The sequence below is a fragment of the Petromyzon marinus genome (genome assembly GCF_048934315.1).
Source record: "Petromyzon marinus isolate PM22_M1 ecotype Great Lakes invasive population chromosome 85 unlocalized genomic scaffold, UKy_Petmar_22M1.pri1.0 chr85_unloc.1, whole genome shotgun sequence".
NCBI classification, from domain to species: domain Eukaryota; kingdom Metazoa; phylum Chordata; class Hyperoartia; order Petromyzontiformes; family Petromyzontidae; genus Petromyzon; species Petromyzon marinus.
In genome coordinates, this window is record NW_027422646.1 from 969270 (window position 1) to 981896 (window position 12627).

Consider the following 12627-nt stretch of genomic DNA (forward strand, 5'->3'; position numbering starts at 1 on the left):
GGGTGGGTGAGTGAGTGGGTAGGTGCGTTGGTGGGTGGGTGAGTGAGTGGGTAGGTGTGTGGGTGGGTGAGTGAGTGGGTGAGTGGGTGGGTGAGTGAGTGGGTGAGTGAGTGAGTGGGTGGTTGAGTGGGTGAGTGAGTTTGTGAGTGGGTGAGTGACTGGGTGAGTGGGTGGGTGATTGAGTGGGTGGGTGGGTGAATGAGTGGGTGAGTGGGTGGGTGAGTGAGTGGGTGAGTGAGGTGAGTGAGTGGGTGAGTGAGTGATTTGGTGAGTGCGTGGGTGGGTGCGTGTGTGGGTGAGTGAGTTGGTGAGTTAGTGAGTGGGTGGATGAGTGAGTGAATGAGTGGCGAGTGGGTGAGGTGAGTGGGTGCGTGGGAGGGTGCGTGTGTGAGTGGTGAGTGTGTGAGTGTGTGTGATTGAGTATGTGAGTAACTCCAAACATCTCCATTGCTTCAATTATTTAATTCAAACAATGGCAAACTTCATCAGCAACATCATAACCTTGGTAACATCAGAAAATATTAATACCACCATCATCACCATCACCGTGATCACAGCTCTTTCCATGTGACAGCTTTTCATTACCTCCTCGCGGTGCCGGACGGGCAACTCTGTCGTGGACAGTGCTGTGGGGTGAGGTCCAATTTTGATTGGCTCCTCCCCTCATGGCGTCTGTGACCACCACAGTGGCTACACGGGGGCTCTGGACGGGTGCGAGGGGCTGGTAACCCCTCCACCTTCAATAAATTACCACTAAACCGCGAATTAAGTATATAACTAATAAGCTTGTGCCGGAGGCCCCGGGGGGACAGGCGTCTATGACGTCTCCTGGCCAAACCCCAATTGGTGGAGCCAGGAGATTGAATCTCTACCCTCGGGGCTCCTCCAGAAACAACGAAAAACCACTACGGGTGGCCACGTGGAATGTTCGAACGCTCACTGCGGAGGAGAGCCTGCCACTCCTCTGTTGGGAGCTGGACCGGTGCCGCCTGGATCTCTGTGGCATTCAGGAGGTCCGGTCGACCGGTTCTGGTTCCTGCCACCATGAGGGGTGGACAGTCCTCTACTCGGGGCAGCAGAACCAGGCCTCGTCAAGGCCTCGACTAGAACCAGGCCTGGACTAGGCCTCGACTAGAACCAGGCCTGGACTAGGCTGCACATATCCTAAGTTGAGCCTGAATCAGGCCTCGACTAGAACCAGGCCTCGGCAATGCCTCGACTAGAACCAGCCCTGGGCTAGGCCTCGACTAGAAACAGGCTAGAGCAAGGTCTCGACTAGAACCAGGCCTTGGCTAGGCCTCGACTAGAACCAGGCCTGGGAAATGCCTCAACTGGAACCTGTCCTGGCCAAGGCCTCGTCTAGAACCAGGCCTGGACTAGGCCTCGACTAGTTCAAAGCCTGGGCAAGGCCTCGACTAGAACCAGGCCTGGGCAATTCTTTGACTACAACCAGGCCTGGTCAAGGCCTCGACTAGAACCAGGCCTGGGCAAGGCCTCGACTAGATCCAGGCCTGGACTAGGCCTCACCTAGAACCAGGTCAAGGCAAGGCCTGACTAGATCCAGGCCTCTCGTATCGTAGGCTGAGCCTGAACTAGGCTGCACATATCCTAAGTTGAGCCTGAATCAGGCCTCGACTAGATCCAGGCCTCGGCAATGCCTCGACTAGAACCAGGCCTCGGCAAGGCCTCGACTAGAACTAGGCCTGGGCAATGCTTTGACTAGAACCAGGGCTGGGCAAGGCCTCGACTAGATCCAGGCCTGGGCTAGACCTCGACTAGAACCAGGCCTAGGCTAGGCCTCGACTAGAACCAGGCCTCGACTAGATCCAGGCCTGGGCAAGGCCTCATCTAGAACCAGGCCTGGGAAATGCCTGACTAGATCCAGGCCTCTCGTATCCTAGGCTGAGCCTGAACTAGGCCGCACATATCCTAAGTTGAGCCTGAATGAGGCCTCGATTATGCTGGGTGAGTGAGTGGGTGGGTGGTGAGTGGGTGAATGGGTGGGAGAGTGGGTGAATGGGTGGGTGAGTGAGTGGGTGAGTGGTGAGTGAGTGGGTTGGTGAGTGGGTTGTTGAGTGGGTGGGTGAATGAATGGGTGAGTGAGTGGGTAAGTGGCTGGGCTGGTGGCTTATTGGGTGAGTGAGTGGGTGGGTTTGTGGGTAAGTGAGTGAGTCGATGAGTGAGTGGGTGGGGTATTGGGTGAGTGAGGTGCTGCTGCTACTCGCTACTAACAGCACTTGCCCCAACAGTCTGCGAAAGGCTACAGGTGGGAGCTTTGGGTGAGTCTGTGAGTGAGTCTGTGGGTGAGTCTGTGAGTGACTCTGTGGGTGAGTCTGTGAGTGAGTCTGTGGCTGAGTTAAGTGAGTCTGAGTGAGTCTGGGTGAGTCTGTGAGTGATTATTTGGGTAATGTTCAGATGTAAATACACAAATAAAGCATTTGCATTCAGTTTACAAGTGTCTGGTTGGTTTTGTGTGAGGGTGGGTGGGTGAGTGAGTGAGTGGGTAGGTGCGTGGGTGGGTGGGTGAGTGGGTGAGTGAGTGAGTGGGTGGTTGAGTGGGTGAGTGAGTTTGTGAGTGGGTGAGTGACTGGGTGAGTGGGTGGTTGATTGAGTGGGTGGGTGGGTGGGTGAGTGAGTGGGTGAGTGGGTGAGTGGGTGGGTGGGTGGGTGAGTGAGTGGGTGGGTGAGTGGGTGAGTGTGTGGGTGCGTGGGTGGGTGAGTTGGTGAGTGAGTGAATGAGTGGCGAGTGGGTGAGGTGAGTGGGTGCGTGGGAGGGTGAGTGAGTGATGAGTGGGTGAATGAGTGAGTGGGTGATGAGTGTGTGATGAGTGATTGTGAGTGGTGAGTGTGTGAGTGTGTGTGATTGAGTATGTAACTCTAGGCCTCGACTAGAACCAGGCCTGGGCAAGTCCTCATTTAGAACCAGGCCTGGGAAATGCCTGACTAGATCCAGGCCTCTCGTATCCTAGGCTGAGCCTGAACTAGGCCGCACATATCCTAAGTTGAGCCTGAATGAGGCCTCGATTATGCTGGGTGAGTGAGTGGGTGGGTGGTGAGTGGGTGAATGGGTGAGTGAGTGGCTTGGTGAGTGGGTTAGGTGAGTGAGTGGGTGGGTGGTGAGTGGGTGAATGGGTGAGAGAGTGGGTGAATGGGTGGGTGAGTGAGTGGGTGAGTGGTGAGTGAGTGGATTGGTGAGTGGGTTGTTGAGTGGGTGGGTGAATGAATGGGTGAGTGGCTGGGCTGGTGGCTTAGTGGGTGAGTGAGTGGGTGGGTTTGTGGGTAAGTGAGTGAGTGAGTCGATGAGTGAGTGGGTGGGGTATTGGGTGAGTGAGGTGCTGCTGCTACTCGCTACTAACAGCACTTGCCCCAACAGTCTGCGAAAGGCTACAGGTGGGAACTTTGGGTGAGTCTGTGAGTGAGTCTGTGGGTGAGTCTGTGAGTGAGTCTGTGGGTGAGTCTGTGAGTGACCCTGTGGGTGAGTCTGTGAGTGAGTCTGTGGCTGAGTTAAGTGAGTCTGAGTGAGTCTGGGTGAGTCTGTGAGTGATTCTTTGGGTAATGTTCAGATGTAAATACACAAATAAAGCATTTGCATTCAGTTTACAAGTGTCTGGTTGGTTTTGTGTGAGGGTGGGTGGGTGAGTGGGTGAGTGGGTAGGTGCGTGGGTGGGTGGGTGAGTGGGTGAGTGGGTGGGTGAGTGGGTGAGTGAGTTTGTGAGTGGGTGAGTGACTGGGTGATTGGGTGGGTGATTGAGTGGGTGGGTGGGTGAGTGAGTGAGTGGGTGAGTGAGTGAGTGGGTGAGTGCGTGGGTGGGTGCGTGGGTGGGTGAGTGAGTTGGTGGGTGGATGAGTGGGTGGATGAGTGGGTGACACATACAGACACACACAGACACACACACAGACACACACACAGTCACACACACAGTCACACACACAGACACATACAGACACACACAGACACACATACACACAGACACACACACAGACACACACACAGACACACACACAGACACACACACAGACACACATACACACAGACACACACACAGACACACACACACAGACACATACACAGACACATAAAGACGTACACACACACAGACACACACAGACACAGACACACACAGACACACACACAGTCACACACACACACAGACACATACACAGACACACACAGACACACAGACGTACACACACACAGACACACAGACACACAGACACACACACAGACACACACAGACACACATACACACAGACACACACAGACATCACACACAGACACACACACAGACACACACACAGACACACACACAGTCACACACACAGACGTACACACACACACACAGACGTACACACACACACATTCACACACAGTCACACACGCACGCACACACAGACACACACACAGACAGACTCACAGACACACAGACAGAAGACAGACACAAACACAGACGTACACACACAGACGTACACACAGACAGTCACACACACAGACAGACACACACAGTCACACACACAGACGTACAGTCACACACAGACAGACACACGCACACACACACAGTTACACACAGACAGACACACAGACAGACTCACAGACACACACAGACAGAAGATAGACACACACACAGACACACACACAGACACACAGGTACACACACGGACTGTGAACTGGCCATTATTAAATGTGAATAAAATTCACTACCACACAGACTCCCAGCTTTCTCTGGGTGGGTGGGTGAGTGGGTGAGTCGTGAGTGGGTGGTGAGTGGATGGGTGATTGAGTGGTGAGTGAGTGGGTGAGTCGTGAGTGGGTGGTGAGTGGATGGGTGGGTGAGTGGTGAGTGGATGGGTGAGTCGTGAGTGGGTGGGTGAGGTGAGTGGTGAGTGGGTGGGTGAGGTGAGTGGTGAGTGGATGGGTGGGTGAGTGGTGAGTGGATGAGTGAGTGGTGAGTGGATGGGTCGTGAGTGGGTGGGTGAGTGGTGAGTGGATGGGTGAGTGGTGAGTGGTGAGTAGATGGGTGAGTGGTGAGTGGATGGGTGAGTGGTGAGTGGGTGGGGTGAGTGGATGGGTCGTGAATGGGTGGGTGAGGTGAGTGGATGGGTGAGTGGTGAGTGGATGGGTGGGTGAGTGGATAGGTGGGTGAGTCGTGAGTGGTGGGGTGAGTGGATGAGTGAGTGAGTGGTGAGTGGATGGGTGAGTGGGTGAGTGGATGGGTCGTGAATGGGTGGGTGAGGTGAGTGAGTGGATGGGTGAGTGGGTGAGGTGAGTGGATGGGTGAGTGGTGAGTGGATGGGTGGGTGAGTGGGTGAGTCGTGAGTGCGTGGGTGAGGTGAGTGAGTGGTGAGTAGATGGGTGAGTGAGTGGTGAGTGGATGGGTGAGTGGATGGGTGAGTGAGAGTGAGTGAGTGGATGGGTGAGTGAGTGGTGAATGGGTGGGTGAGGTGAGTGGTGAATGGGTGGGTGAGGGGATGGGTGAGTGAGTGGATGGGTGGGTGAGTCGTGAGTGGATGGGTGAGTGGTGAATGGATGAGTGAGTGGATGGGTGAGGTGAGTGGTGAGTGGGTGAGGTGAGTGGTGAATGGGTGAGTGGGTGGGTGGGTGAGGTGAGTGGTGAATGGGTGGGTGAGTGAGTGGTGAGTGGATGGGTGAGTGAGTGGTGAGTGGATGGGTGAGTGGATGGGTGAGTGAGAGTGAGTGAGTGGATGGGTGAGTGAGTGGTGAATGGGTGGGTGAGGTGAGTGGCGAATGGGTGGGTGAGGGGATGGGTGAGTGAGTGGATGGGTGGGTGAGTCGTGAGTGGATGGGTGAGTGGTGAATGGATGAGTGAGTGGATGGGTGAGGTGAGTGGTGAGTGGGTGAGGTGAGTGGTGAATGGGTGGGTGAGTGAGTGGTGAGTGGATGGGTGAGGTGAGTGGGTGAGGTGAGTGGATGGGTGAGGTGAGTGGTGAATGGGTGGGTGAGGTGAGTGAGTGGCACAGGAGGCTGCCCGCTACGACGAAGGCGGCGCAGGCGGAGGAAGGCTCAACAGCCTGGGCTAGGCCTCGACTAGAGCCAAGCCTGGGCTAGGCCTCCAATAGAACCAAGCCTGGGCTAGGCCTCGACTAACACCAAGCCTGGGCTAGGCCTCCAATAGAACCTAGCCTGGGTTAGGCCTCGAATAGATATAGGCCTGGGCAAAGCCTCGACTAGAACCAGTCCTGGACTAGGCCTCGACTAGAACCAGGCCTGGGCAATGCTTTGACTAGAACCAGGCCTGGTCAAGGCCTCGACTAGAACCAGGCCTGGACTAGGCCTCGACTAGAACCATGCCTGAGCAAAGCCGAGACTAGATCCAGGCCTGGACTAGGCCTCACCTAGAACCAGGCCAGAGCAAGGCCTGACTAGATCCAGGCCTCTCGTATCCTAGGTTGAGCCTGAACTAGGCCGCACATATCCTAAGTTGAGCCTCAATCAGGCCTCGACGAGAACCAGGCCTGAGCAATGCCTCGACTAGAACCAGGCCTGGACTAGGCCTCGACTAGATCCAGGCCTGGGCTAGCGCTCGACTAGAACCAGGCCTGGGCTATGCCTCCACTACGACCAAGCCTGGGCTAGGCCTCGACTAGAAAGAACCCTGGGCTAGGCCTCCACTAGAACCAAGCCTGGGCTAGGCCTCCTCTAGAACGAACCCTGGGCTAGGCCTCAACTAGAACCAAGCCCAGGGAAATGCCTCCATTAGAACCAAGCCTGGGCTAGGCCTCCATTAGAACCAAGCCTGGGCTAGGCCTCGACTAGAATGGACGCTGGGCTAGGCCTCCACTACAACCAGCCTGGGTTAGGCCTCGAAAAGATCTAGGCCTGGGCAAAGCCTCGACTAGAACCAGGCCTGGGCTAGGCCTCGCCTGGATCCAGGCCTGGGCAAGGCCTCGCCTAGATCCAGGCCTGGGTAAGGCCTCGACTAGAACCAGGAGTGGACTAGGTCTCGACTAGACCCAGACCTGGGTAAGGCCTCGACTAGAACCAGGCCTGGGCAAGGCCTCATCTAGAACCAGGCCTGGGAAATGCCTGACTAGATCCAGGCCTCTCGTATCCTAGGCAGAGCCTGCACTAGGCCGCACATATCCTAAGTTGAGCCTGAATGAGGCCTCGATTATGCTGGGTGAGTGAGTGGGTGAATGGGTGAGTGAGTGGCTTGGTGAGTGGGTTAGGTGAGTGAGTGGGTGGGTGGTGAGTGGGTGAATGGGTGAGAGAGTGGGTGAATGGTTGGGTGAGTGAGTGGGTGAGTGGTGAGTGAGTGGGTGGGTGGTGAGTGAGTGGGTGAGTGAGTGACTGCGTGGATTGGTGAGTGGGTTGTTGAGTGGGTGGGTGAATGAATGGGTGAGTGAGTGGGTTAGTGGCTGGGCTGGTGGCTTAGTGGGTGAGTGGGTGGGTGGGTTTGTGGGTAAGTGAGTGAGTGAGTCGATGAGTGAGTGGGTGGGGTATTGGGTGAGTGAGGTGCTTCTGCTACGCGCTACTAACAGCACTTGCCCCAACAGTCTGCGAAAGGCTACAGGTGGGAGCTTTGGGTGAGTCTGTGAGTGAGTCTGGGTGAGTCTGTGAGTGAGTCAGTGGGTGAGTCTGTGAGTGAGTCTGTGGATGAGTCTGTGAGTGAGTCTGTGGCTGAGTTAAGTGAGTCTGAGTGAGTCTGGGTGAGTCTGTGAGTGATTCTTTGGGTAATGTTCAGATGTAAATACACAAATAAAGCATTTGCATTCAGTTTACAAGTGTCTGGTTGGTTTTGTGTGAGGGTGGGTGGGTGAGTGAGTGAGTGGGTAGGTGTGTGGGTGGGTGGGTGGGTGAGTGAGTGGGTAGGTGCGTTGGTGGGTGGGTGAGTGGGTGGGTGAGTGAGTGGGTGGGTGAGTGAGTGGGTGAGTGAGTGAGTGAGTGGGTGGTTGAGTGGGTGAGTGAGTTTGTGAGTGGGTGAGTGACTGGGTGAGTGGGTGGGTGATTGAGTGGGTGGGTGGGTGAATGAGTGGGTGAGTGGGTGGGTGAGTGAGTGGGTGAGTGAGGTGAGTGAGTGGGTGAGTGAGTGATTTGGTGAGTGCGTGGGTGGGTGCGTGGGTGCGTGAGTGAGTTGGTGAGTTAGTGAGTGGGTGGATGAGTGAGTGAATGAGTGGCGAGTGGGTGAGGTGAGTGGGTGCGTGGAAGGGTGCGTGTGTGATGAGTGATTGTGAGTGGTGAGTGTGTGAGTGTGTGTGATTGAGTATGTGAGTAACTCCAAACATCTCCATTGCTTCAATTATTTAATTCAAACAATGGCAAACTTCATCAGCAACATCATAACCTTGGTAACATCAGAAAATATTAATACCACCATCATCACCATCACCGTGATCACAGCTCTTTCCATGTGACAGCTTTTCATTACCTCCTCGCGGTGCCGGACGGGCAACTCTGTCGTGGACAGTGCTGTGGGGTGAGGTCCAATTTTGATTGGCTCCTCCCCTCATGGCGTCTGTGACCACCACAGTGGCTAAACGGGGGCTCTGGACGGGTGCGAGGGGCTGGTAACCCCTCCACCTTCAATAAATTACCACTAAACCGCGAATTAAGTATATAACTAATAAGCTTGTGCCGGAGGCCCCGGGGGGACAGGCGTCTATGACGTCTCCTGGCCAAACCCCAATTGGCGGAGCCAGGAGATTGAATCTCTACCCTCGGGGCTCCTCCAGAAACAACGAAAAACCACTACATGTGGCCACGTTGAATGTTCGAACGCTCACTGCGGAGGAGAACCTGCCACTCCTCTGTTGGGAGCTGGACCGGTGCCGCCTGGATCTCTGTGGCATTCAGGAGGTCCGGTGGACCGGTTCTGGTTCCTGCCACCATGAGGGGTGGACAGTCCTCTACTCGGGGCAGCAGAACCAGGCCTGGTCAAGGCCTCGACTAGAACCAGGCCTGGACTAGGCCTCGACTAGAACCAGGCCTGGACTAGGCCTCGACTAGATCCAGGCCTGGCTAGGCCTCGACTAGAACCAGGCCTGGGCTATGCCTCCACTACGACCAAGCCTGGGCTAGGCCTCCTCTAGAACGAACCCTGGGCTAGGCCTCAACTAGAACAAAGCCCTAGGCTAGGCCTCCTTATAGATCCAAGCCTGGGCTAGGCCTCCATTAGAACCAAGCCTGGGCTAGGCCTCGACTAGAATGAACACTGGGCTAGGTCTCCAATAGAACCAAGCCTGGGCTAGGCCTCGACTAGAATGAACCCTGGGCTAGGCCTCCACTACAACCAGCCTGGGTTAGGCCTCGAATAGAACTAGGCCTGGGCTAGGCCTCCACTAGAACCAGGCCTGCACAAGGCCTCTTCAAGAACCAGGCCTGGGCAAGGCCTCAGTTACAACCAGGCCTGGGAAAGGCATCGAATAGAACCAGGCCTGGGCTAGGCCTCGACTATAAGTAGGCCTGGGCAAGACCTTGTCGAGAACCAGGCCCGGGCAAGGCCTCGACTTGAACCAGTCCTGGGCTAGGCCTCGACTAGAAACAGGCTAGAGCAAGGTCTCGACTAGAACCAGGCCTGGGCTAGGCCTCGACTAGAACCAGGCCTGGGCAATGCCTCAACTGGAACCAGGCCTGGTCAAGGCCTCGTCTAGAACCAGGCCTGGACTAGTCCTCGACTAGTGCCAAGCCTGGGCAAGGCCTCGACTAGAACCAGGCCTGGGCAATTCTTTGACTAGAACCAGGCCTGGTCAAGGCCTCGACTAGAACCAGGCCTGGACAAGGCCACGACTAGAGCCAGGCCTGGGCAAGGCCTCGACTAGATCCAGGCCTGGACTAGGCCTCACCTAGAACCAGGTCAGGGCAAGGCCTGACTAGATCCAGGCCTCTCGTATCCTAGGCTGAGCCTGAACTAGGCTGCACATATCCTAAGTTGAGCCTGAATCAGGCCTCGACTACAACCAGGTCTCGGCAATGCCTCGACTAGAACCAGTCCTGGGCTAGGCCTCGACTAGAAACAGGCTAGAGCAAGTCTCGACTAGAACCAGGCCTGGGCTAGGCCTCGACTAGAACCAGGCCTGGGCAATGCCTCAACTGGAGCCTGGCCTGGTCAAGGCCTCGTCTAGAAACAGGCCTGGACTAGGCCTAGACTAGTAGCAAGCCTGGGCAAGGCCTCGACTAGAACCAGGCCTGGGCAATTCTTTGACTAGAACCAGGCCTGGTCAAGGCCTCGACTAGAACCAGGCCTGGGCAAGGCCTCGAATAGAACCAGGCCTGGGCAAGGCCTCGACTAGATTCAGGCCTGGGCTAGGCCTCACCTTGAACCAGGTCAGGGCAAGGCCTGACTAGATCCAGGCCTCTCGTATCCTAGGCTGAGCCTGAACTAGGCTGCACATATCCTAAGTTGAGCCTGAATCAGGCCTCGACTAGAACCAGGCATCGGCAATGCCTCAACTAGAACCAGGCCTGGTCAAGGCCTCGACTAGAACCAGGCCTGGACTAGGCCTGGACTAGAACCAGACCTGGGCAAGGCCTCGACTAGAACCAGGCCTGGGCAATGCTTTGACTAGAACCAGGCCTGGGCAATGCTTTGACTAGAACCAGGCCTGGGCTAGGCGTCGACTAGAAACAGACCTGGGCTAGGCCTCGACTAGATCGAGGCCTGGGCTAGGCCTCGACTAGATCCAGGCCTGGGCTAGGCCTCGACTAGAACCAGGCCTGGGCAAGGCCTCATCTAGAACCAGGCCTGGGAAATGCCTGACTAGATCCAGGCCTCTCGTATCCTAGGCTAAGCCTGAACTAGGCCGCACATATCCTAAGTTGAGCCTGAATGAGGCCTCGATTATGCTGGGTGAGTGAGTGGGTGAGTGAGTGGGTTGGTGAGTGGGTGGGTGAGTGAGTGGGTGGGTGGTGAGTGGGTGAATGGGTGAGAGAGTGGGTGATTTGGTGGGTGAGTGAGTGGGTGAGTGGTGAGTGAGTGGATTGGTGAGTGGGTTGTTGAGTGGGTGAATGAATGGGTGAGTGAGTGGGTTAGTGGCTGGGCTGGTGGCTTAGTGGGTGAGTGAGTGGGTGGGTTTGTGGGTAAGTGAGTCGATGAGTGAGTGGGTGGGGTATTGGGTGAGTGAGGTGCTGCTGCTACTCGCTACTAACAGCACTTGCCCCAACAGTCTGCGAAAGGCTACAGGTGGGAGCTTTGGGTGAGTCTGTGAGTGAGTCTGGGTGAGTCTGTGAGTGAGTCAGTGGGTGAGTCTGTGAGTGAGTCTGTGGGTGAGTCTGTGAGTGACTCTGTGGGTGAGTCTGTGAGTGAGTCTGTGGCTGAGTTAAGTGAGTCTGAGTGAGTCTGGGTGAGTCTGTGGGTGATTCTTTGGGTAATGTTCAGATGTAAATACACAAATAAAGCATTTGCATTCAGTTTACAAGTGTCTGGTTGGTTTTGTGTGAGGGTGGGTGGGTGGGTGAGTGAGTGGGTAAGTGGGTAGGTGCGTGGGTGGGTGGGTGAGTGAGTGGGTGAGTGGGTGGGTGAGTGGGTGAGTGAGTTTGTGAGTGGATGAGTGACTGGGTGAGTGGGTGGGTGATTGAGTGGGTGGGTGGGTGAGTGAGTGAGTGGGTGAGTGGGTGGGTGAGTGAGTGGGTGAGTGAGGTGAGTGAGTGGGTGAGTGAGTGAGTGGGTGAGTGCGTGGGTGGGTGCGTGGGTGGGTGAGTGAGTTGGTGGGTGGATGAGTGGGTGGATGAGTGGGTGAGGTGAGTGGGTGCGTGGGAGGGTGAGTGAGTGATGAGTGGGTGAGTGGGTGAATGAGTGAGTGGGTGATGAGTGTGTGATGAGTGAGTGATTGTGAGTGGTGAGTGTGTGAGTGTGTGTGATTGAGTATGTGAGTAACTCCAAACATCTCCATTGCTTCAATTATTTAATTCAAACAATGGCAAACTTCATCAGCAATATCATTACCTTGGTAACATCAGAAAATATTAATACCACCATCATCACCATCACCGTGATCACAGCTCTTTCCATGTGACAGCTTTTCATTACCTCTTCGCGGTGCCGGACTGGCAACTCTGTCGTGGACAATGCTGTGGGGTGAGGTCCAATTGTGATTGGCTCCTCCCCTCATGGCGTCTGTGACCACCACAGTGGCTAAACGGGGGCTCTGGACGGGTGCGAGGGGCTGGTAACGCCTCCACCTTCAATTAATTACCACTAAACCACGAGTTAAACTGAAATATATAACTAATAAGCTTGTGCCGGAGGCCCCGGGGGGACAGGCGTCTATGACGTCTCCTGGCCAAACCCCAATTGGCGGAGCCAGGAGATTGAATATCTACCCTCGGGGCTCCTCCAGAAACAACAAAAAACCACTACGGGTGGCCACGTGGAATGTTCGAACGCTCACTGCGGAGGAGAGGCTGCCACTCCTCTGTCGGGAGCTGGACTGGTACCGCCTGGATCTCTGTGGCATTCAGGAGGTCCGGTGGACAGGTTCTGGTTCCTGCCACCATGAGGGGTGGACAGTCCTCTACTCGGGGCAGCAGAATGCCAAACAACAGGGTGTGGCTCTTCTTTTGAACAAAATAATGAAGGGGGCGTGGGAGCGTGGCGGTGAGGTGTGGGAAGCTGTAAGCCCCAGGCTACTTTGGGCTCGCCTTCCCATCAACCGGAGGCGAGGAATGGTGGTCGT